The following is a 26,083-nucleotide window of genomic DNA, read 5'->3' on the forward strand; positions in this document are numbered from 1 at the left end:
AGTGAAAATCAAACTGGGCTTGCTGGAGGAGAGGGGTTATTTGGTTTAGACGAATTTTCCCAAACGCGCCACTAGACAAGTACGCTTTTCAATTTCATCATTTGTAATTTTTTTATACCCAACATGTAACTGATATGCAGATAAAAGATAATTCTTATATGAATCTTACATTTTATATGCATTTTATGAGGAAGTTAGCTTAATAATGTGAAAATCAGTAGTAAATTAGAATAAGAATAAATTTTTGGTACTGAAAACCAACATCGATTTTAATCGTTGCCTACATTTAAGCGCCGAGTTAAGTACCGATAAGTATAGAGAGAAGTACTTAGTGGATCGAATAAGTATTTTATGGATGATTGCTTTAAAAATCACCGTAAATTGTTCCGAATTTTTTTAATGAATATCTGAAAACTAGTATTTTTACATTGTGTAAAATTCTCTGTGACTAGTTCTCATAAAAAACGTCCCGACCAGCATTTGCCTCTAATTTTACTAGCTATTTTCCTATTGTACTACTTCTTTATTTGCTAGTTTATTTTTCCTCTGTATCTTTGTGCCAGTTTTGATTTGAGTAATTCTGACTGCTCCATTGAACTGTGATTTTATTGCCTCGATAAAATTGTACTATTTTAATTCACAAATAAAATTTGTGTTCCTTTTGTTGCTTCTACTTTATTTTCATTAATTTATTTAGGTTCTACATGTATTATTTTTCGCTGTTATTTGTACTAATCTACTCATTTTATTGCCGTTAATTGTTTTGAGGCTCTCAGGCACTACACACAGTGAGTGGCCCCGACCTACCCCTGGCACAGTAAATGAACAAAAAAAGAAGAAGAAGAGTTTAAATTGAAAATAGACAAAATAAAAAAAAAATTAAATACACAAAAATAAAAATAAAGTAAACAAAACAATAGGAAAACTAAATAAACGAAAAATATTTGAAAATAGTAAAAATAACAATAAATAAAAAAACGAAAAATACAATAATAATAACTAAAAAAAAAAACTGAAATAAAACTAAACAAAATAGAAAAATTTAAACTAAAGAAAATGAAAGAAAAATAAAGAAAAATCATTAAACGTCTATATAATTAAAAAAAAAACTGTATTTTTAGCAAAAAATAAAAAATAAAAAGTTTAGATTTATAAAACTGTAACTCATTTAATGACACAAACAGTTCATTAGCGCAGACGAGACGACCTCAAATGTGGCAATTTGTTTGTTTACATTCAGTTTTCCATGAATGAGCGCCAACTGTGAGGTTATAATGAACGAATGCATCATACAAAACAAACCCAACTTGAGCGCACGAGTTCAAAAATATCATTAATATGAGTAGTTAAATGCGAAAAATAGCAATAAAAAACAGAAACGTGAGAAATAGATTACAGCAAATAATTGCTTAGGAACAACTAGACTGAGATTATTGCAACAAACCACCTCTGAGCGCAATTGATGTAACTCAGCGGCAGGGTCATCACCATGAGTTATGATGTTGCAAGGCACTTTTGTGTGATACTGTGGTGCAAGATACTTTTTATGATTTTTTTGTGGTTTTAAATAATTTTTAGATGTTGCAGGTGTTTGCTGGTTATTACCGTAGGCGATTAATTTTCTAGAATCTCAATGGTAGTTGATTTCAGCTACTCTTCATAAGCTCATATAGACCAAAATCTATATTCCGAAAAATAAATATTATTTTTATACTTTTACGTAATAAAGTTTCCTAAGCTCGACCAAATAATTTTCCATTTCCTTCCAAAAACTGTCTATTGACTAACATGAGTAACACTTCCAAACACTTTTTTCATCCTCTCTGCAAAATTGCATAACTATTGAACAGTGTTTAAGCGCAGCAAATGATTACCAAAGCGTGGTACTTAAGGCAAAATTGATTTCCTCATTGATATGGATAACAGCAAGTTGCAACAAGAGGCGTCTTTTTATGCTACCACTGCCACCGAATAGAAAAAGTGAAGCTCTTTTGCATAAATACCTTTAAACATACAACTGCATGTACTAAATTGGCACCGTATATTTAGGCGTTTCCGCTGTTAGACTATTGCATGTATTGCATTCATGCTTCAATGGAAATTCTGCATGAAAATTCACATTTTAGGCATTACTTTGGCTTTTTGGTTACATAATCAGTGGAAAATAGCGGAAAATAGTACAAAAAATACCCAATTTCAGTAAGCACAAAAAGCAGAAGAAATCTATGGTGAAGCAGTAACTTCCGTCATTGCAGGTCATTAGTAGTCTTCAAGTTTCTTATGTGCCTACATACAGTTGAGATAACAGTTGGCTTGGGCACAAGTAAATACGCTTGTTTGCTCACTAATAGAGACAGACAGACAGACAAGTGTTGCTTACGTAATTAGCTTGGTTTGCAAGCAAATGTAGTTAAAGCCACTTGCCTCCACTTTAACTACATTTCTTTGCAAGTCAAGCTTGTGTCATTGGGTTCAAAGATAACGCAGGTGCAAAAGTCATTTAAGCTACCGATAGAAATTTCTTTTGAAGTTTAATGAAATTGATGTGCCTAATCTCAGACTAGTCCCAAAACTGATTAATAACAATATATTAACTAAAAATATGAAATATTTATGAAAATCTCTATAATAAAACATAATTGCTTATCATTTATTTTAGTCTTCACTAATATGTCTAAAAATCGCACGGATGTCAAAATGACAAACCATATTAAGTTGTGAGGTAACATACCGTTTGTCAGACTAACTGACTAACCAAATACTGAATTGTGGCACCGACTTATTTGGTCAAACAACTTTATGAAATTCGGTTGGGTTTTTTGTTTATTTTGAATGATGTAAAAGAAGTGAAGATTGGCTGTAGATGAGTTGGAAGGGAGCTGATTGGCTCTTAGTATATTGGACTGGCGAAAGAAAAAAAGTGCGACACATGACTTGAACTCAATATAAATATACAAGAGTATGGTTTTAAGACCCTTTGAAATGAAACACAACTCTAGAAAGGTATGGTTATTGTTATTTAAATAAATTCAAGAGTCATTGGCGGGTCTTATGGCATTCCTCAGTTAATGTCATACTTATTTCAATAGTTTCGAGTTCCTTTTTTGACTTCAGTAGATGATATGATGATATACTCTTTATATCAAGGTTACAGTTAATCTTGGATCTTTGGATTGGATTGGTTGAATCTTTCATCAGTATTATGACTAATGACTGACAGATGACAGATGGTTCTCAAACTTGATTTTTACCAGAAAGGAAGAGTATAAGACTTAAGAGTTATCCATTAAAGTAACTAAGACCCCTCAAAAAGGTATGTGTTCGCATATGAGAGTATTTATTAGAATTATAAATCGTATAGAACCCGACCATGGTTGAATTAATCATATTGGATGCTGGCCTATGCCATAAGGACTTTATTAATAGGTTATAACTTCTTTCAACATCCAATAAGACGGCACTAGGAGTTTTCGAGAGAAAGCCAGTTAAGAAGAGAACTTCTTTAATAGGTTATAAAGATTTGTAAACCGATGCTTCTAAAATAACCTAATATTAAAGTAATATTGTGTAATCAATTGCTTTACAAAATATACAGAAATAATTATTGCACTTTCTATCATTTCGCTTTCCTTAAAATGTTTAAAAATTAAATCACGATGTGTCTACTGTTTTAATTCCAAACAAAAAACAAACATAGATAATTTATGAATCGAAAAGAAACTGCAAGCCAAGCCAAGTCATAGTCAGCATAACTGCAGCACCAATTTAAGGTTATGTAACTATAAATGCGGATACCTTTGTTTCCAAAAAAATTTAAAAAAACTAATTACATTTCCCGCTTGTTGCTTATGCATGCATTTAGCGACACGACAGGCATTGACAATGTGACAGTTGTAATTAACGCAAAATAAATATGTAAAAATGAAAAAAAAATGAGAAATTACAAAAATTAAAACAAAAATGAAAAGAGTTATGGTTGAACAATTACGCGGGATATTTAAGCAGCTTAAACGCTTGCAAGAGCGCCAGTGTAGCAAGTGGTAAGCTATGCAAAAAAGAAATCCATGGAAACCCCCGTTGGCTGTTTAAAGTGCTTGACGCATACGCCGCGGTGAGATGGAAGTGTGACGGAAAGTAAGATAGGAAAGGCAATGAAAAGAGAGAAAGAAATGTAAAGCTCAACAACAAGCATGTAATTGAATGTTGGCAATAAATTAGCTGTTGGCTCAGTTCACTGGTGTCTGGCGGCACCTGTTGCATACCGTAAAGCGGCATGCGTATTTATTTGCAGTTATGTACTTATGTATGTAGGTAGGTATATTGGACCCAACTACACCCACAAAATGAATGAAAGTAATGTTAACAAGTAAGGAAGGGCTAAGTTCGGGTGTAACCGAACATTTTATACTCTCGCAATTTATTGATGTAATTTTATAAAGGCAACACAATTCGACCCATATATTCGGCATAAAGTTCAATAGAATAACGAAAATCATCATAAATAGTATATGGGGACTGAGGTAATTCCTAAACCGATTTCACTCGTTTTCACCACCAAGATACAACGTATCGAAGACTATACGATCACTTAATTTAATATTACTTATAATTAGGTATATAGGATCTGGGGGAAGTTATGACCCGATTTTTACCATTTCAGGTACAGAGAGAAACTGTTATAAGAAAAAAATTCAGAGGGAATGAATTACATTAAAATATCTGAGGGATTTACCTATATTTTCGGTGAAAAATTAACCTTAGGCACTGAGTTCTTCATGTTTGATATCAGGGGCCTTGAAAAGTCATGGTCCGATTTTGACAATTTTTCCACAAGTGATGTCACAGCTCAAATACAGTATTTGTGTAAAGTTTTATTCCGCTAGCTTCATTGGTTCCTTATGAATACATTATAAAGTGAACGAATCAGATGGAATTCAAAATTGGGTTATATGGGAAGTAGACGTAGTTGTGAACCGATTTCGCCCATATTCCACCCGTGTCATCAGGGTGTCAAGAAAGTGTTATATACCGAATTTCATTGAAATCGGTCGAATAGTTCTTGAGATATGGTTTTTGACCCATAAGTGGGCGACGCCACGCCCATTTTCCATTTTGTAAAAAAAATCTCAATGCAGCTTTCTTCTGCCATTTCTTATGTAAAATTTGGTGTTTCTGGCGTTTTTCGTTAGGGAGTTAACCCACTTTTCGTAATTTTCAACCTAACTTTTGTGTGGGAGGTGGGCGTGGTTATTATCCGATTTCTTTCATTTTTGGACTGTATAAGGAAATGGCTAAAAGAAACGACTGCAGAAAGTTTGGCTTATATAGCTTTATTGGTTTGCGAGTTATATACAAAAAAACTTATTTGAGGGCGGGGTCACGCCCACTTTTCCAAAAAAATTACATCCAAATGTGCCCCTCCCTAATGGGATCCTATGTTCCAAATTTCATTTTCATAACTTTATTTATGGCTTAGTTATGACACTGTATAGGTTTTCGGTTTCCTCCATTTTGTGGGCGTGGCAGTGGGCCGATTTTGCCCATTTTCGAAAGCAACCTCCTCAGGGTGCCAAGGAACATGTGTTCCAAGTTTCATTAAGATATCTTAATTTTTACTCAAGTTATCGCTTGCACGGACAGACGGACAGACGGACGGACAGACATCCGGATTTCAAATCTACTCGTCATCCTGATCATTTATGTATATAAAACCCCATATCTAACTCTTATATTTCTTAGTGACACAAACAACCGTTATGTGAACAAAACTATGATACTCTGTGCAACAGGTTGCGAGAGTATAAAAACCATTTAAATGGCAGCTTGATTGTCTAATTAGTTTTTACTGTATTACAACAAGTACAAGTGCAAGTGTACTCATTACATTTCACTCAATTATATGCTTGTACACAAAAAATTAAAAAAAAATATATATTAAAAAAAAATTATACAAAATATTAAAAAATTAAAAAAAATTAAAATACTTTTTATAATTAAAAAAATATTAAAATATTTTTTATAATTTTTTTAAAATATATTTTTTATAAAAAATTAAAATATTTGTTATAAATTTTTATCAAATGAAATGAATTTAGTTATAAATATTTTTTATTAATATATATTTTTCCCCTTATTCTTACCCTTCTCACTAGCTATTAAACCACATCCTCAATTATTTTTTTAAATATTTTACTGATTATTTTTTAGAAAAAAAGTTAAATCCATTTCAAAAACAATAAAAATATTTTCTTTGTTTATTTTTACCATTTCAACGTCTGGCAACGTCATTTGCCGTACCGTTATAGTCTGGAGTGGGTGGCATAGTAGACACGAACTCGTGTATAAGCTCGCGGCATGAAAAATATATGAGTTAATTGTACAACTTTGCTTGCTTAATGACTTCATATCTAAGTGTAGATATACATATACATATATGGAATAATTTCAAAACAGATATGTAAAAAATTACAGTCAGTTACAAAAAGCATTGACCTGTAGGAAACTCGAGCAAAATAAATTGAAATCAATTAAATATGCCGTAACGATGCTCCAACCTCCATATTCTTGCAAGACCTGACCTTCGTGGACATTTTCCAAATTTCCAAAAATAAAGTGATCCTTATAAAGGGCCGTCCTTTTACAAGCAAACGAATAAACGCTGAAAGAGCCAATGGGCTAGCCCAAAAATCGGTATTGAGAAGTGTTTCGGCGATTGGAAGAAGCACTGGCATGAATGCATAATTTCTCATGGGACCTATTTTAAAGGTGATAGCATGAATGTAGACGAATTAATATTTTTTTTTCAACAACTGGAAATTCCCGTTATTTTTTGAACACACTTCGTATAAGTCGAGTTGTATAGCCCGAAATTAATTAAATAATTGTAGAGTATTTTTGTGCTATTCAACTATCAAGACTCTTTAAAATATTCTCTACGAACGAGATTAACTTTTTTAAGGTTAGAAAATTTGGAACATTTTAATCTTTATTTGACATCATTTCATACTATTCATTCTGAGATCAACACATAAACAGGACTTTACTCTCTTATCGCTGTACCATTGTATGCTCAGCTCAATCCTTTTTCGATATTTTTTATACCCTGAAGAGGGTATATTAAGTTTGTCACGATGTTTGTAACACCCAGAAGGAAGCGTCGGAGGCCCTATAAATATATAAATGATCGGTATGTTGAACTGAGTCGATTTAGTCATATCCGTCTGTCTGTCTGTCTGTATATATACGAACTAGTCCTTCAGTTTTTAAGATATCGTTTTAAAATTTTGCAGATGTTATTTTCTCTTCAAGAAGCTGCACTTTTGTCGGAACTGCGGATATTGGACCACTAAATCATATAGTTGCCATACAAACTGAACGATCGGAATCAAGGGCTTGTATGGAAAACTTCCGCATTTTACTGCATATCTTCACGAAATTTGGTATGAGTTATTGCTCAAAGAAATAATTTATTCTCTGAAAAAATTGTTCAGATCGGTTAGGAAAATGTTTTCCTTTTTTTACTTACTTTTTCTTACGTCTTTAGATTTGCTTAAACACATAGTTACTAAAAGAAATGCACCTGTGAAGGGTACAGCCCAAGTCAACGTTTTTTCTTGTTTTTATTTCACTTCAATATTTCCTACAGCCCTCTTACATTCCATTGGGTACAACCGAATTTCAGTTGCGTTAGGTCAGTTGTTGGTGTTTGTTGGAGTATGAGAGCAGGTGAGGAAAACCCATAAATATATACATATTTATATGTATCTCGTTAAATTCTCGACAACTGAAAGGGAAAACAATGCTCACAAAGCCTGAAAGTAAATATGTCGTGGAAATTAGTCCAACTAATTTAAATAAAGTTGTGGAGAGACACGTCCAAATAGACACTTACTATACGTCAAAACCAATTATTACGTATGTACGTAGGTCTAAAGCCTAATATAGCTTTCTTTGTTTACCAAACAATTGTGGCGCATAATTACATGTTGACTTGTCAATGCACTGTGACGAGCCAAACTATGTACATATTGAAAATGCTTCAAAGGTTTGTCCCATTCATTTTTTTTATTATTTTAACAAAAAAAAAAATCAATAACACACCTTTAAAAAGCAAAAACAAAAAATAATAATGTGGCATACGGAACTAAAATAATTTTATTTTGGAATTTTTGGTTTGCTTTTAATACGTAAGAAATACTATTTTTTACCGTTAGTGTTAGTGATATATAAGGCAAATGATACTTGAAATTATTGTGTTCACTTGCATTTGTTACTTAACCACGGCGCGGGTTTGTATTCCGCTTGTCAGCTTGCTCATTACTGAGGCAAAGCATGTGCTGGGCAAATGCGTTATTTAATGATGTGCATATATTTTTAATTGGAAAATGTGAATGAATATAAAAAATAAAGCAAAATTAAAAATGTATGATGAGTCATCAGTTACATAATTAATATTTATATTATTAATTTTTTTTTGAAGTTTTTTTTTGTATAAAAATGGTTACAAATGTCGATGAGCCTCAGCCGCACTTTTCTTGAAATTAAAAAACAAAAACAAAATTACCCGCAAATGTCGAGAATTCGGCTCAAAAAGTGACATTTTCAGTTGAGAATAAGTTTGGGATGCAAACAGAACTCTACAAATATTTTGTTGGTTTAATAATTACAAAAACAATGTTATTTCTATACAAAAAATGTCGTAGATAGGCACCTAGTGCAGGCGAAGACAATTATGTGACCAATGAAAAGAGAAAAATACATAATAAAAATTGAAATATGAATTACATGGTATATTGAAGGATGTGTGGGCGGGAATTTTCGTTTTTTTTTTTTAATATTGTATTGGCGCCTTCAAATTAGTCACCATTTACACGGAGTCATCATATATCAACATTATAAAATACAATTTCTGACAATTGGACTGTCCAAACCCGAGAAATTTAAAAATTCCCGTTATTTTTTGAACACATAGCCTTAGATATATATAGATTGTTATTTTCCAATTGAAAAGAGTCAATGCTAAAATCATCAAATGCTGCGAACGGAATATGAAAAAAAACATGAAAATAAAGCCCATATAATTTCTCAAATATAAAATCTAGATTCCATATAATATACTATTATTGTAGTGTGTTCTCATAATAGACGATCTCTGTTTTTGCTTCAGTGGTATCAAATATTATTCAATGATCACTACTCCTTAACACAAAGTCGAATGTGCATTAAAAATATAAAAAAATCAATTTAAATTTATTTACAAACACATAGACTCATCTCCAACACACCAAACAAGTGTCCAAGCGCTAATTCATAGAATTTGTCAATTAAAAAAACATACGGGTTCACGGTTTGCATGTGACTGGCAATAAACAACATTACAACAATGATAACAACAACAACAAAAAGCAAATGAGCTGCACGTATAAATATTTTACAGGTGTTTGGCAGAGCTGCTGCTGCTGCTTCAATTTGTGGTGTGCATCTTAATGTTGCAATTGATGGGGAATAGCAAAGCGTACGGTGTAAACATATACATATATGTGCATAACTATTAAAATAAGCTTAAAAATGTGCATCCAATTTTGTTTGTTCGTATATATACATATGTATCTTTCAAGACATTCGTGGTGTGACCAAGTTATTTCTACTGCAATTTTTCTTAATTTAGTTGCTGTTCGTTTTGATGGTAATCTTTTGAGTTGGACTATAAATGGTGGAGCCGAAAACCGCATTTTTGATAGATTGCAATTTAGCAATTACGTAAATTTGTTTTGAGAATCCGCTTTGGTAGTATTACGCTATATTAATAGTGTGGTATATAAGATATTTATATTTATATTATATATTTTATGTGTGCAATATTGCGAAGGTTTTCTTTTTGTTTGGAGGGAGATTTATGGCAGTAAGAAAATTTATGTTATTTGAAGATGTTAAGAACAGCTAGCTGGGAGAGAAAAAAAAGTATTAAAATTAGGTTCACATTAAGGAGATTTTTAGTATTGATTTATTTAAAAATTGTATGGTTTCAAAAATATAAAAATATTGTATTTTTTCTAAAGTTTTGACACTTTAGAGCCTAAACATTACTATTATCTGTTGTTGTGTCTGTTCTGCTGGTGTTAGTTTTTTAATGTTTGTTCTCATGAGTTTTGAGATACGATTTCCAAAAATAATGAGAGCCAGGGTCGTCGTTTTAAAAGCATACGATAAATCGATGAAAGAGCTAAAAGCTATACCAAAAATCTATTTTTTTGTAATTTCGACGATTGGAAGAAGCGCTGGCATAAGTTTATAGTACCGAATTCGAACTTTTTTGAAGGCGACAACATTAATGGCCACGAGAAAAATATTTTTTCAAAAACAAAAAAAAATTCCCGTTATTTTTTGAACACACCTTTTACCGTTCTGCAAAAATTATAAAAAATAGAGAAAGATAGTTTGGTTCCTCAGCGCATAGCGACCAGTTCTTGTCCATTCTTAACACGTATTTACTTTATATAAAGCTATGCATTTCAACTGAAGCTTTGTAGACCATAGTCAGCAGAAGATAAGTTTGGAAGAAAGATTTAGTTTTACAAAAAAGTATGCCACAGTTTACTGCGTAAAGTCCTTTAGATATAAATGAATAGTACTTATGACTTTCAACTGATGAAAAAGAAGCTATAGTTGAACTAGGTTGATCTTAAGTTTGTGCGTTGGTTCAAACTACAGTAGTTTTCTGAAATAACGAATATTCGTCTTAACGAAAACCGCTTATAACTAGCAAGCAAATTTGTTACATTGAGTACCTTAAATAACGAAAATCGGGGATTTGTAAGTATTCGGTTTAACGAACAACATGAAGAAGTCATATGAAGAAAGAGAAAAAAATCAAATAACATCGAACCAAAATAAAAAATAAAACTTGAAAAAAATCAAAAAGAAATGTGCAAATTGAAAAACTGTTGAATTTTATAAATAAAAACTTAAAATTATTTATCAGCACCAAATAGAAGTATAAGAGTCAGAATTGGTTCATTTTGGAAGAATTTATTGGATTTGAATTGCTTTGTTATGGTTTTTCATTTTTTTAACAAATAATTAATAAAACAATTTATTAAACTGCAATTTACGGATATTCAACTAATTTTTATTGAAAAGCATACCTCTAATGAGTACTCGAATTAACAAAAAATTCGATGTAGCGAACAGGCAAAATTAATGTGTTCGTTATTTCGAAAAACTACCGTAATTATTTAGACAATAGCGATATGTCGGTTAAAGGTCTAATTTTGTGAAAATACAAATCTACCATCGAACAATCTGTTGTATGGAATGCGTTGAGCTTTTGTGTGAATAGTCTTGCCAGCAACCACATTTTGAAATGTTACAAATGAATCACCTCGTGTTTTGATATCAACACTAAGATTATATTTATGGCACGAAAATTTGAGTCAAAAATCGTCAGCAGCTGTTTAAATACGTTAAAGAGTTCTTGATATGTTTATCACTCATTTTTTTTACTTTTTAAAAATATTCCAATTCAATAATTATTATAATTTATTTTTGTGTATAAAAGCATTATTTTGGTAAACAATTTAATATAAGTACAATAGAATTTTTTTTTTGCTATTTTTATACGCCTTTTTCTTCATCCAAATTTATGTCATCAAATTAACGAACAAAAGATCAAATGTATGTATTTTTTTCCAAAATTTCCCAACCAAAAAATTTGCGACCCACATTTGCCACATTTACGCACCATATAATCTAGCATAATTAAACGAGCACATAGAAACATAAACAAACAGACACACACACGCTTACAAGCACAAATAAAGTCACGTTAAAATACCGCAAGTGAAATCAAGCGTTTAAATGCATTTGTGCTAAATCGTCCGATCGTGCACACGGAAGCATAAAGAACGGCATGAAATTTAAAGTACACAAACACATATATACATACAAACATACAAATATGTATGTATAAGCGAGTGCATGAGGTGGCGTGTAAGAACCTCATGTGATGTGTTACTCATACGCAGTGCCGCACCACAGACCTAACCACAACAACAAGAAGAGCGCCATAAATGGCAAGCAAAATATATTTGTGTGTCTTTGTATGTGTGTGTGTGCACAGGTGGTCGGCGTGTTGCGGCAACAAAACTCATTTAGCAAAGTGTTGTAATTATTATTTGCCAAGCCAAACGGTGAGTTGGTTGTTGCTATTGTTGCTACCATATGGTGCAAAATTTTTTTTATTATTTTTTCCAACTAAATGAGCTAACGAAATGGATTCAGTAAAAAGAAAAAAAAATAAATTAAATAAAACAACAAAAAAATAATATAAAATAAATTTTTAGCTGTTAAAGGGGGTAGCAAAAACAAAAACAAAAAATTGCCAAACCAACGATGAAGAAGCAACAAATGCAGCAACTGCAGCTGGCTGTACTAAAAGCTTTTGAAAATGGCTAATAAACAAAATTTTGTATAAAGCGCTTGTGCCTCGGTGTCTTTTTCATTAATTTTTTTTTTCTATATTTGTTGTTGTTGTTGGCTTCACGCTCACGCCCGCAAATGTTTGCGCAAACAAATGTCTAGCAAGACAGACGTGCATGCCTAATTTACTTATATTTATATGGTGTACGCCACTATTGTTGTTGTTACAACAATAGCAAGAATTACTACTTATTGTTTTTTTTTTTTTATTTTTTAATGCCGACAAATAAAGTAGGTTTCAATTTTCACGACAACAAAAATGTGTATGCGCATGCGTGCATGTTGTACAACAACAAAAATAAAAACAAAAAAAAAGCAAATAAATTACACTAAAACAACAATGCGGACAATAAGACCATGCAATCAGCGCGTCTTCAAATGCACGTCAGTCAACGTCTATCAGCAGCGAGTGCCAGTTTGACTGCCAGTTTACCTCATTGGAACCGCTGCTGCTGCTTCAGCGCAGTACGCTTATATGAAAGTCTACACACAGCATATGAATATGTATTAGACCCAAATATATATACATATATCTATTTATATGAATATGCGGCTTAAGTAGCTGCGTGAGCCGCTAAGCCGCCTACTCCATATCTTCCGGACTTGGTGAGTGAATTGCGAAAAATTCATACATATGTATATAGTCTTGTATATATTTTAAGCAGAGTATCTAACGTACAAACGAACACATGTGACTATATGCGGTTTAGAATACATAACCACTGTGAGTACTGTGTACACAGAACATGCAGAGAAAACGACTGCTTCAGATCAGAGTATTGCAAACTGCAACTAGTAGACGATTTAAAAATAAAATAAATAATTTTTAACATAAAGTCTAAACTTAAAAAATATAAAAATCGATTTCTATCGATATACAAACAAAATCGATTTAAAAAATATTTATCGATATATACTTTTATCGATTTTAAATGTTTCGAATTTAATATAAAGTTATGATTTTTTAATGTTATTTAAATCGATATACATAATCGAAAATTTTAAAAATATTTATCGATATCACGTTTTATCGACTTTTTAAATGTTTCGAATTTAATATAAAGTTATGATTTTAATGCTATTTAAATCAATATACATAAATAATTCCAAATATATTTTTCTATATCGCGTTTTATCTATATTTTAAATATTTTCTATTAAGTTTTATTTAGTAATTTTTAATATTTAATAATATTATATAAATATTAACTTTTAATATCGCAATTCTTATAATTTTTACTTAATTTATATATTTTTAAGAAGTAAAAATGTTAATTTCGAGTTTCTCATTTTTAAGTTATCGAAATTTTATCATTTATCGAACAACAATTTGATAATAAAAAAATATGGGAAGTATTACGTGCTTCCCATCATTCTCGCCTCAGTTCATAGTTATTTATTTTCGATATTTTATGAAAAAATATCATTTTTTTTATTTTTAAGACGATTTATCGTTTTATATTTGTCGATAAAAATCGATATCGGTTTTAAGAAAAAAGGAATACCTTTTTTTTCGAACAAAAATTTGATTAGAAATAGTAGGAAGTATTAGGTGCCTCCAATCACTCTGTAGTTAGTTATATAGATTTCGATATTTTATGAAAAATATTTTTTTTTAATTATTTTCTGAATGTTTAAGATGATTTAACGTTTTTATAGATTTTGATTTATCAATTATTAATCAGATTTCAGATTTCAGAAAACTTAAAAAAAACTGGAATGATTCCATAAATATATTTCATATTTTAGATTAAACTTGAAACTCCTCATAGACTTCTGAGACACTCCCAATCTGATCAAATGGTGATTTAATTAATTTATAAAATTATAAAATTATAAAATACATAAAAAACAAATAATGGTTTTCTGGTTATCAGAACACTAGTTGAAAAACTAGAACCCTCAATCTTAAATTAGAGTTTATGCTACACAGCAGGGTTGCTTTGCGGTCGTTTTGTCGTTCATTTGTTCAGTAAACTTTTTTCTACTTTAACTCGGTTGCATGGTGGCAGTTTGCTTAGCTTAATCGTGACTAACACGTTTGTTTAGTGCCACAAACAACTACCATTTTTACTACTGTAAACAGAACAACAAAAACAACTAAACACCGTGAAATCATATTCAATGCAATGCATCGGAAAAAAAAGAATACAACAACACTGAAGTTAGTCGCCTTTCCATGTCAGCCACCATATTACGAGTATAAAAAAGTTATGGTGTTAATTAGAAAAGTTCTGTGGAAACGTTTAAATGGGAGTGACAAGCAAATACAAATACAAAAAAAAAGAGAGAACAATACCAAGTAAGATGAGCGTAAAACCGCTTTTTAGTGTCTTCAATGTAACAATGTCACGTTCTGCACGTAATTTAATAATTGTGTTGCAATTGTTGGCCTGCTGCCACTTGTCAGGTAAAAATTAATGGTTTTTTATTAATTCTGCTTGCTCTTCTGCAATTAACTACGCTTCATTGTCACTTACTTGGACTACATATGACTAATTAAATATACTCAAGGCCTTTGAAGTCATAGGTTATTAGGTTTTTTATACATTTGGAGTTAGTGGTGGCCTCCAAGTGGTCATTTATTGAACTACTTTTTATTAAATTTTCCTTGTCTTGAGCAACTAGAGGTACTGATTTCTGAGCCAAAGAGCCACTATCTTCTATTTGAATGCTTTAAATACGTTTTTCTTCATAAAAATCAGCGAGATGCTAGCTACTTTTGATAAGTCTGAAGTGGAGGAGCATAAGAATCTGGAACTTCGATGATCTATATAGAATACGATTTCGAACAAAAAATCAAAAAACAGTGTTGCAAAAATTACGACAAGATAATGGGATTCCTGGATAAGAGAAGGAGTATTCAGACTTTATAGCTCTCTCAAGACTCTATATAACTACTAACGGAATATTATGGCTTCGCTGAATAAGAGGAGAGCTACATAATGGAAATACTGATGCTAGAAATCCGAAGATAGCGAGGCAATGTTCTTCTAAGAGCATTTTTCAGACAAGAAGGAATAACATTAAAGATTCTAACGCATAACCCTGCTTTTTCGCAGACTTTAAAACCACTCAATTGCGGTAAAAGTAAACGGTTTATTAGTCAACCGTTAAAAAACTTCAAACTACACCCTGAAACCTTCACTAAACTCTTAAGCTACTCACCGAAGGCATATTAATTTCAACTTCATTTCAATAATCATTACAGCAATTTGTAGAGTTAACTCGAAGCAATCAAGCACCAACATTATTTGAAACCCGAAACGACGCTGCCTCACAAGATTGCAGTTAAACTTCACAGTAATCGTGTGTGTTTCACTTTGCCGCTAACTACTTGCAACATAGCACCGACAAACTACTGTTGCCGATTCTATTACATCCTACCACCCTCCAAGCACCTGCCATTTCTATTGCCGAGACATAGAGACAAAGACACATCCACACATTCGCACTGTAATTAGCTGATGAACGGCCGAGCCAAACGGACCAAACAAACAAACCATTTCACTTGCCACTTCAATTGACTGCACTTAACTTGCCACAACGGCCTCAATCACCTTGGGCAACTAACCACTTAGTGTACAGATATACATACAACTCATTTGGCTGCACTACATTTGAACTGGCAAGTTATACTTTTCTTTCCATCTTTCTTTTGTTTTTCCAATTGCATTTCTTTTCATTTGGTATTGTTTTTGCTGTTGTTGTTATTTGTTATTTACTCGTTTACTTGCTGTCGACATTTCATTTTCATGTCGCTGTTGATGGACAGATTTCACTCAAAAACCAATATTTATTTATTTTCGCTGAATTGTTGTTGTTGGTCGCACTTATTTATGGTCTCAATACTTGTATACTTGTATTGCGCGCCACTCCTGATTTATCGTGCAAAATATGCCTGCGAGCCGCACTATATACATATGTAGCATCTATATATATATAAGTATGTAGTATATATACATGTATGTATATATGTATCTCGATGATAACCGCTGGGCGTTGTCCACATATTTCTACCATTTTTAACATTATAAACTTGCTTTAGCCATTATCATTGTTTATTTATTTTTGTAACTTGTGGCATGACATTGAAAAAGAAATCGTAACATTGGCCATTTGAGGTTATGTGTGGGTGCATAAGGAGAAATAATAAAGAAATTGAAGAGCATCAGTGTTAAAAAAGTATTCAAGTAGTTCCCTGTAAACATTGTGCTCTGTTTACGATTATTCGAAGGCTAGTAATCAATATAGTATAGTGGGACCCAGGTAAGATCCCTACTCCGACCATCTATCAATTTTTTTTTAAGATAGAATCGCCCCTCGACAGACAATATGAAACCTTCGAAAGAATTTCGGCACTTATAACGCTACTTATGAAACCCGTTAACTGTACAGCGATGACTTAGAACTTATATAGACTTTCTCAATAGTCTGAGACATTGCTTCAGACAAGGTTTAAACCTATGAACCTATGTTTTTAATGTGTACTTTTACGAAATAACACTGGTTGTAACCGAATTGGTGCGAACAAGAACTTCCCTTCAGTTCTAAGAAGTAGTGCGTGGTATAATTCTAAATTCCCATACTTAAACACAGCCCTTAAGAACCTTAAGCAGACTCAAAACTAATTAATGCTTGATATAGTCCTCACTGCGCTAAGTGATTTGAATATTGTTCAACTTTCGACCAGAAGGTCTCAAGTTCGCCGGATTTGTTTCGTGAAGTCTGGTATAAGAATATTATTAAACTTTAACCAGTTTCTCGAAGTTATCAAGTTCGACTGACTTGTTTCTTGAAGTCTGGTATAAGAATATTATTCAACTTTCGACCAGTTTCGAAGGTCTCAAGTTCGACTGATTTGTTTCATGAAGTCTGGTATGAGAGTTAAAGACGTTGCACCCTAGAATGCTTCGGGTATGCAAAACTTTATCAAGCGGGAAATGGAACCAAAGTCCACAAGCAAATCTTCATAAATATTAAAGGCTGAGTCAACTCTTGGACTGGACAGGACACATGTTGACCAATTAGATAAATAATGGTTACGGTATATTTCAGTGATGTCAAGCTCTTCACCTTATTAAACACTGAGCCTTTTTAACATTGCAATAAGGAAGATAATTGAAACCCTATTAATAATGACTTCCGATAAATTACCCAAAATAATGATCACATTAAAATACCGTTATATTAATAATAATATATGCGGAAATCACTTTATGAACCTTAAATACCGGAAAATCAATAAAATACCTTTGTAAAAATATGACGAGGCCATAAGGGTACATGGACAACGGTATTTCGATATTTCGGGCTCAGATTAAAACCACAAACAATAGAAATAATCGCCAATTATTGAGCGGTGAACGTTGGCTTGTTTGCGATGAGGCTTGCGGCGGCAATATAAAGCTTTTCTTTTTCAATGAAAGTGAAAAGGTGAAACAGGTAACAAATAAAATTGCAAAAAAAACACATTATTTTATCTCTCGCATATCAATAAGCGGAGAAGAAAAAACAACCCGAAACCTGTACAAATTCCAGCGAAGAAATCACAAGTAAAATGATGTTTTCATGCAGGCAAAAATGTGTCGCGTCTGCGGCAAACAACGAAAACGTCACCTGGTCAACGGGCAGCAGCAGACGCCTCCAACTGGTACGTGGACGAGTCCATGGCGACCACAGAGCCTAACTGTTTATTGGATTTTATTGAATGGCGATGCTGGCCGTGACTCGTGACTGCGCAATTGTGGTGGAGGCTGTGGTGTGGTTTTGTACCGTTGCATAGCCGTAACCGCAACACAACGCAGTGGTGATTACAAAGATGGTACATTGTATACATAAATACGAGAGTATAAGAAAAGCATGCGCCAAAAAATCGAACAACAACAACAACAACAACCTGGTTAACCAACATCTCTGGTACGCATGAATTGCGCGAAAGTCTGCGCAGCGATGAAGTCATGAAATGCAAAAACAACAAACAACAACAAAAATGCGTAAACAAATAAGGCGTAAATAACAAAGCGAGCGCTGCTGCTGCTGCTAAGTGACAAAAACAACAATAACAATTGATAATAACAAGTGTAAATTGAAGAAAAAAAATTTTAGAAATGTACAAAGCGAAAATAATCGAAAGTATTTGTTGTGAGTTTTATGTCAGCAATTTCGTTTTATTTGCTTTTGAGGCGATATTTTCTGTTTTTTTTTTTTAATAATTAAAAAATTTAAATTTTTTAAATATTTTTTTCCAGCATTTTACAGTCGCTTCACATTGCTGGCAATTGTTGTGAGATGGTTTGGTATTGTGACTCTTATGATATTTTACAAAATTATTTGAAATATTCAATTTACTGTTAAATAGTGTTAGATATTTATAACACTCTGATAACAGTTAGAAATATTTAAAATAATAGCAATATGAATTTTATTGAATAACAACTACATATAAATGTGAAATATTTTTGATGATATTCATACCAATATGATCATAATTTAGTCAATTAGTAAATTGTAATAAATGGTTTTTTTTCATTTACTTCATTAAGACATTTTTTAAATATATTTAACAACTGGAACTACATAAATTCGAGTTGAAAATTAGGTTCTTAATATAGTAAATTAGTAAATTGTTCAATTATTTTTAATTGACTCCATTAAGATTTTTCTAAAAAAATTTCCGTGTGAAAAGGTGTCTCAGAGGTTACTCTGTTATTCTCTATTAAGGTTTTAAAAATAACAATTGGTTTATTAAGGGTAGAACTGTGAGGTAGACGTGATCTCTTCATAAACACATCAATTCCAGATGAAAACAATGAAATGAAATCTTAATTTTGTCAATTATAAACTTTTTAATTGAAAAAAAAAAAAAAAAAAAAATATTCTAAATTAAATTTTTGTGTAATAAAGTATATCAGAGACTATTGTATACTAAAATTTGAGATATTGAAAATTATTTTCAACTTCAATTAGTAAATCGTCGAAATATTTTTTAATTGACTTCACTAAGAAATTTTTTGAATACATTTTGTATGTGATAAAGTGTATAAGATAGATACTATTGTATACTAAAGTTTGAGTGGTTTATTAAAGCTAGGACTCTAAAGTATCTTAAGCCTTAAACTCAGCATTATTGTGTTTCCAGCCAACATCTAATGTCTACTGCCCTGAAATTCCGCCTTATAAACAAATCCTAATATTTGAAATAAAAATGCAACCCTGTTCTATAACCAGAAGCAGTCCAAAAACGGGAAAGAATGATTGGAGAGCTTATAAGACAACTAAAAATATGAATCTTGAACAGAATCAAATATACGCTGGATTATAAAAGTAAAGTATAGGAGAGAGAGATATCAAAGAGTGCTAAATTTCACCGCATTAAAGATTATATTCTTTCACTTGTGCATTATAGTTCTGATAATTTGAAGAGAACGTTTTAAGAATAGAATTCAAATAAGAATAACTTTCGCAGATTAATAATCATCGTAGATAATGTCTTGTTTTTACGAAAGAATCGAGAAATCTTCAACAAATCAGAGTGGCAGAGGGTCAGCATCTCTCGCAGTCTATTTCACTCTACTTCTTATCTTTAAAAATTGTATATTTCTTATTTTATATTACATAGAGAGACCAGCAAAAGTAACTACGACTACGCAAAATTATTGTCCCCTCTAATCCTTACTTAGCAAGCAATACCGGCTATTTTTTGCCAGCGAAACGGATGCATTTCGCACGCAGTCACTTGATTAAAAACAGTAATTTTCCAATTGCGTTAACAACAGCAGCGCTCCTTTCGCGCTTTTCGCGCCAAACTTGTCAGTACCCAGTATTGGTGCAATCCGGTATTGGAGCGCCTTTTTATATGTACTCGTATATTTCTACTTTGCAAAATTTCGCAACAAGTTTGTAAAAGTGGCTGAAAAGTAAAATGTCCCAGTAACCGAGTGCCGCAAATGCGACAACAGCAGCAGCAACCAGTAACAACTATAACAACACAGCTTTTTTTTTAATGTACTTTTCCACAAGTTAATATGTGTTATTTGTAATTTTTTTTCACATTTGCGCTGTCTAGTCTACAATGCATATAACTGAACTGAAGTGGCAAGCATCTCTCAAAACACAACAACAACAAAAAGGCACAAAAAACAAAGTTGTTAACGGCATGAGGAGGTGGTACGTGCAGGAGCTGAAGTACCAAGTATTTGCTGCCTGTTCAATGAAGCTGATTGCTGCCACTTACTTTTACTTTACAGCAACATTTTCGATATTGCAACAACAAGCACAATTATTACAATATAAAGGAAAAAAAAAATTCACTTGAAGTGAGTGTAATATTTGGTAGCAGGTTTTACTTGTACTCCGTCACATTATCTACATAGTCATCGGCAGCAATATTATCATCATCGTCATCATCATCATTACTGTCATACAAATGGGCTACAGTAGCCCCCCCCCCCTGTGTGGAGTGGTCAAATTGCCTCCTTTTGGCGGAGATGAATTCCTTTTACATTTTCTTGCGTATAAAATGCCAAGGCATCAGAGAAAAGCTTCAAAGTAAAATTACGAGCAACATTTTTAATAATGTGGCTGCTGTAGGCATTTTGTTTGTTAGTGAAATTTTTGTGAAATTCAAACAAAATTAAAAAAAAAATAATGAAAAAAATTGAATTAAATTTTTAATATAACGGTAGTTCATAGTTTCCATAATTTGCCATTAAAAATATTTTCCTAAACATCTTTCTAAGTGAACTAAGTAGGAAGTAAGAATTCTCCTAGCAAACTTCAAGCGAAAGCAAGCAAGTTAATAGGCGAAACAAATCTGGCAAGTCATCGGACTTGTCGAAAGAAAGTACTTAATGTACATACAACAAGTGTGGACAATCGGCAATAGCAACAGCATAGTCCAATATAAATGCAGCAGTAGCGCTGCACATCCGTGTTGTTCGTCAGTAAAAATCAACATATTTGCACTATAAATCACGCAAACTGATGAGTGAGTGAGTGCTGACGACTGTCGACTTGACTGGCAATTGCGGTAATAAAGTTGAAGTAGAAATTTTTTAAACAAACAGGCCTGCACTAAAAACCAATGTTTACACGTTATTGTTGTTGCTTTTTTACTTACAATCAACTAAAGAGATAGGCGTAAATTGGCTTGACGACATCATTTCAGTTGATTTTTTCTTATGCTAAAAAGTATTTTTCAATTGTTATTGGCTATTTTGCAGCCTATTTGTTAGAAGAAGAGTACTTGAGGACACACGGACTAATTTTCAATAGTAACTCAACAGCATCTCAACAGTTTCTCAATACTTATAGAGTTAAAGTGCACTTTATAATGTTTTAGTAAAGACTTTAAATTGAATTTTGAAATTATAAAACCTTTGCAGTAATTGCCTTACTTTCATAAATATTTAAAAGTACAGGGTTTAATTTTCAATATGTCTCAATAGCATCTCAACAGTTTCTCAATACTTATAGAGTTAAAGTGCACTTTATTATGTTTTAGTAAAGACTTTAAATTGAATTTTGAATTTATAAAACCTTTGCAGTAATTGCCTTACTTTCATAAATATTTAAAACTACAGGGTTTAATTTTCAATATGTCTCAATAGCATCTCAACAGTTTCTCAATAATTAGTTTGAAGTTCTCTGAAGTTAAAGTACACTTTTTAATATTTGGGTGAATAATTTAAATTTAATTCTGTAATTTTAAAACTTCAATAGCAATTTCCTTACTTTAACAACTCTCTCAACACTCACGAAGTTTGAAGTCCATTCTCAACAGCCTTTCAACAATTTCTCAATAATTATTTAATAATTTCTCAATAATAGTTGTAGTGTTATTGAGTACAAAAATACTTTTAAATCTTTATTTTATTATATTTTCTACCAGAAAAAGGTTTTTTCTTAGAGATTTAACTATTGAGATATGTTTGAGAAATCAATAATTCTCAACAGTAGTAATTTAGAAGTCATTAATTTAAAATTTTTGATTATATATGAATTATTTATTTATTAAGGAGTCTTCCAATGGTCTGTAACTACAACCATAGATCTGAATTTTATCGATTTCACGGCAACTGATTGAGAGGAAGAATTTTATACTCAAGCGATTTTTAACCGACCTGAAATCTTCGGAGTCTAAACAGAAATTGTGATTATTATTTTAAACAAAAAAAGTTATTGAAGCTTATTCTACAACAGAACACCAAAATCGATTTAACAATAGGTTAAACTTAAAATATACTTTCAGAGAAGAGTACTGGTAAAAGCGGAGCTGTTTTGAAGGTAAGCAATTGCTTCAATATAAAACCATCAGAAATTCGACACATATGATTCCAAATTATTTTTATTTCGCATTTAAGAAGGATTTATGATAGAGGTTTCAGAATTTGTTTGCAATTAAAACGGATCTTCAATAGGGATCTCGATATCTGGTACTATTGGCTGCATATTATTTATATAATTACATATTTGCAAATTCCAAAAACATAAAAAATCCAACAATTTGCAATACATTACAGAGAAAAATTACTACATTACCAATTTTAATTAACTAAACGCTCTTCGAATGCAATAATAATAATAAAAATAGCAATTTTAATTGCCACACTTCATTATAGCGACGATGATACTGTCTAATGTGTGGAGTGGGGTGTTACATTGCAACTAGCCAAAGGGTATGGTAATTTATGTCTCATAAAAACATATGTATATGTAAAATCATAACAAATTATAAGTGAGAATTGAGAATATTTGCAGCAAAATTTTTATACGAAACAACTATTTTTCATTGTTAAAACATAATTAAAATTTATATGCAAAAAAAAATTTTATGCAAATTTCGGTATTAATGTGTTAGAAGATACATGCAAATTAGCTGTCAACGAATGCAATGCAGCAGCTGTAGAGTGAAACGTTTTCAGAACAAAAAAAAGAGCAAAAAAAAATCTCGCACAGCTGTCGCTCTGACGTGGAAGTGCACATATCCGTAGAGACCTAAGTATAGAGTCAACTAAAATTATTTATGCAAATATTTACATAGAATGATGTATATTTGCATTTTTTATTTTAGTTTTTGCCTTTTTTGCGCTAAAATATGCACAAACGCTTGTACGCATGCGCAAATTGCAATTCCATGCAAATATTGGCGCATGCGCCACGAGTGCTTACAAATGACTCAGAAAAAATACAAAACAAATATTTTGACTAAAATTAGACTATTTACCAAGTTTTTGCAAATTTTTGTACAATGCACGTTTGCGCTTGATTTTCTTAGAAATACAAACACGCCAGCAATTTGAAATTCATTTCTCTTTTTTCAACCACATGTATCGTTATGCTCCTCATCTCACAGATTCTAGCAGATATGCAGCAGCTAGTTGCACTAGTGCTAACGAACTGCTAACTCTGCGCCGTGTACTTTTCTGTATGCATATCTTGTTGTGAGAAAAAAGTGGAGGAAAAACGTGCACTGCAAATGAATCGCATGCTTAAGTGAATGACACACATTGAATTCAGCGGCTTAGAAAATTGTGGCAAGTATGTTTGCCTAAGTAGTATACGAAGTAATTGCTTGAGTGATTTGTTTTGTGGGTGAAAAGTTATAAGACTAGGTAGCTAATGTGACTTCTAATGAATTTGAGATTAATTTTTGGTAAATTTTACATTTTATTTATATTATTTTTAAATTAATAACAATTAATTTTAAATTTTTTATCTAAATTGTTTTCATATTATTTGAAATTAAATAATTTTAATATAAATTATGTTTCTTTTCTGTTATTTATAATATTTGCTCTTCTTAGGTATCTTTTGAGTTCAACAATTTATTTTTTTTGAATTTATGATTTAAAATTTTTTTTAAATAAAACAATTTTAATATAATTATTTTATTTTAAATTATTTTATATTTTATTACAACCAGTATTTATTTAATATTTAATAAAGTTACCGATTTTTTTCGATGCTCTATATTATTGTTATATATTAATTTAATTTAATTTATAATTTACGTATTTTTTATTGTTTTAATTTTTTACAATATTTATTTTGATCTATTTTTAAATATATTTTAATTAATCTGATTTTATAGTTATTTTTTATTTTATTATTACTTATTTTCTGTTATTTTATTTTAAAAATATTTAATTTATGGTGTTTTAATATATTAATTTAAGTTTTTGTAAACTTTTTTAATTTATTTACAATATTTTTTTATTTTATTTTTCATTTTATTTTACTTTATTTTATTTTATTTTATTTTATTTTATTTTATTTTATTTTATTTAATTTTATTTTATTTAATTTTATTTTATTTAATTTTATTTAATTTTATTTTATTTTATTTTTTATTTTATTTCATTTTATTTTATTTTATTTTATTTTATTTTATTTTACTTTACTTTATTTTATTTTATTTTATTTTATTTTATTTTATTTTATTTTATTTTATTTTATTTTTTATTTTATTCATCATATATTTATTTTACATTTTTTATCCTTTATAAAATTTATTTTGTATTTTTTTTTTCATTAGAATTAATCTAATTTATATTTATTTTTTATTTCATTTCGTTTTTAATATATCTTACTGTCTTTGATGTAATTCCTATAAATTTTAATTTTTTGGTTTTTATTATTTGCATTTAATTTTTTTTTTTTTTTAGTAAACTTTCACTTGATTTATTTTGGAAATTTTTAATTTTAATTTTCTTTACATCATTTATTTTTTAAATTTTAATTTATTTATATTTATTCCATTATTTTAAATTTATACTATTTTTTCTTAATTCATTTTAATTTGGTTAAAATTTAATCCCAATTTCGTAACAAAATTTTTCTTTTTTTCTAAATTTTCAAGCAGAAAAAACCATTTGCGCCCTTTGTTTTGCATTGTATTGTAAAGAAATATATAAATTAGTAGTACCACTACTCTTAGAACACTTCGAAAAAACACAGTTAATGCTCAACAGCACGTTCAAACGCCACGCCCACACAAAAAATAAAGTCCTTTAATCAATCCTCTCCGTACATACACAAGTACACTGTAAACGCAAGGATATTCACCTTTTTGTTGCTTTTTTGCTGTACACACAGCTGCTATATACACCAGTGAATTTATTTTTATTGTATAGATATCTCTGGAGATTTTTTAATCTTATTATGCACAGTTCCTTTTGAACGTTTGTGTAGCAAACGTAAAAAATATATTCAATTATATGTATGTTTTGTGATTTGAAAACACTTGCGTTAGTTTCAGCTCAAACCATACGCAACGCAACACTTTTACCAACTGAACGCCCCAACGATTTTACCACAGTTTATAGCTGTCCCCAAAAAGCGCTTCACTCACGCCAACATCATTACCACCACACCAGCACACCACCATGCCTACCATCGGCCACACAGTCAACTCGAACATCGGCGACAGCGGCAGCGCCATCATGATCATCACACACCACACACCACACTTTATGCTGCTTCGCTGACTGCCGCGTCGCGACTGTAAACGTCACCACAGCTGAGCCCAACCAAACGATTAGCCGCAGTTGGCTTCATGTGCGCAGTGGCAGCGCCGTCGACTGCACACTCATCCGATGACGAG

The 26,083-nt window shown here is 31.2% G+C and overlaps 1 protein-coding gene across 1 annotated transcript in view; it reads right to left on the reverse strand.

Annotated features, from left to right (window-relative positions):
• The window catches only part of Sell_1 (uncharacterized), a 28,231-nt gene extending 2,441 nt beyond the window's left edge, over positions 1–25,790 (reverse strand). The window contains exon 1 of the mRNA XM_011182026.3: positions 25,546–25,790. The gene's annotated coding sequence lies outside the window, so the exon portion shown is untranslated. The remainder of the gene's footprint in view (positions 1–25,545) is intronic.
• Positions 25,791–26,083: the final 293 nt, after the last annotated feature.

The sequence above is a fragment of the Zeugodacus cucurbitae genome, chromosome 3 (genome assembly GCF_028554725.1).
Source record: "Zeugodacus cucurbitae isolate PBARC_wt_2022May chromosome 3, idZeuCucr1.2, whole genome shotgun sequence".
In the NCBI taxonomy this organism is placed as follows: Eukaryota; Metazoa; Arthropoda; class Insecta; order Diptera; family Tephritidae; genus Zeugodacus; species Zeugodacus cucurbitae.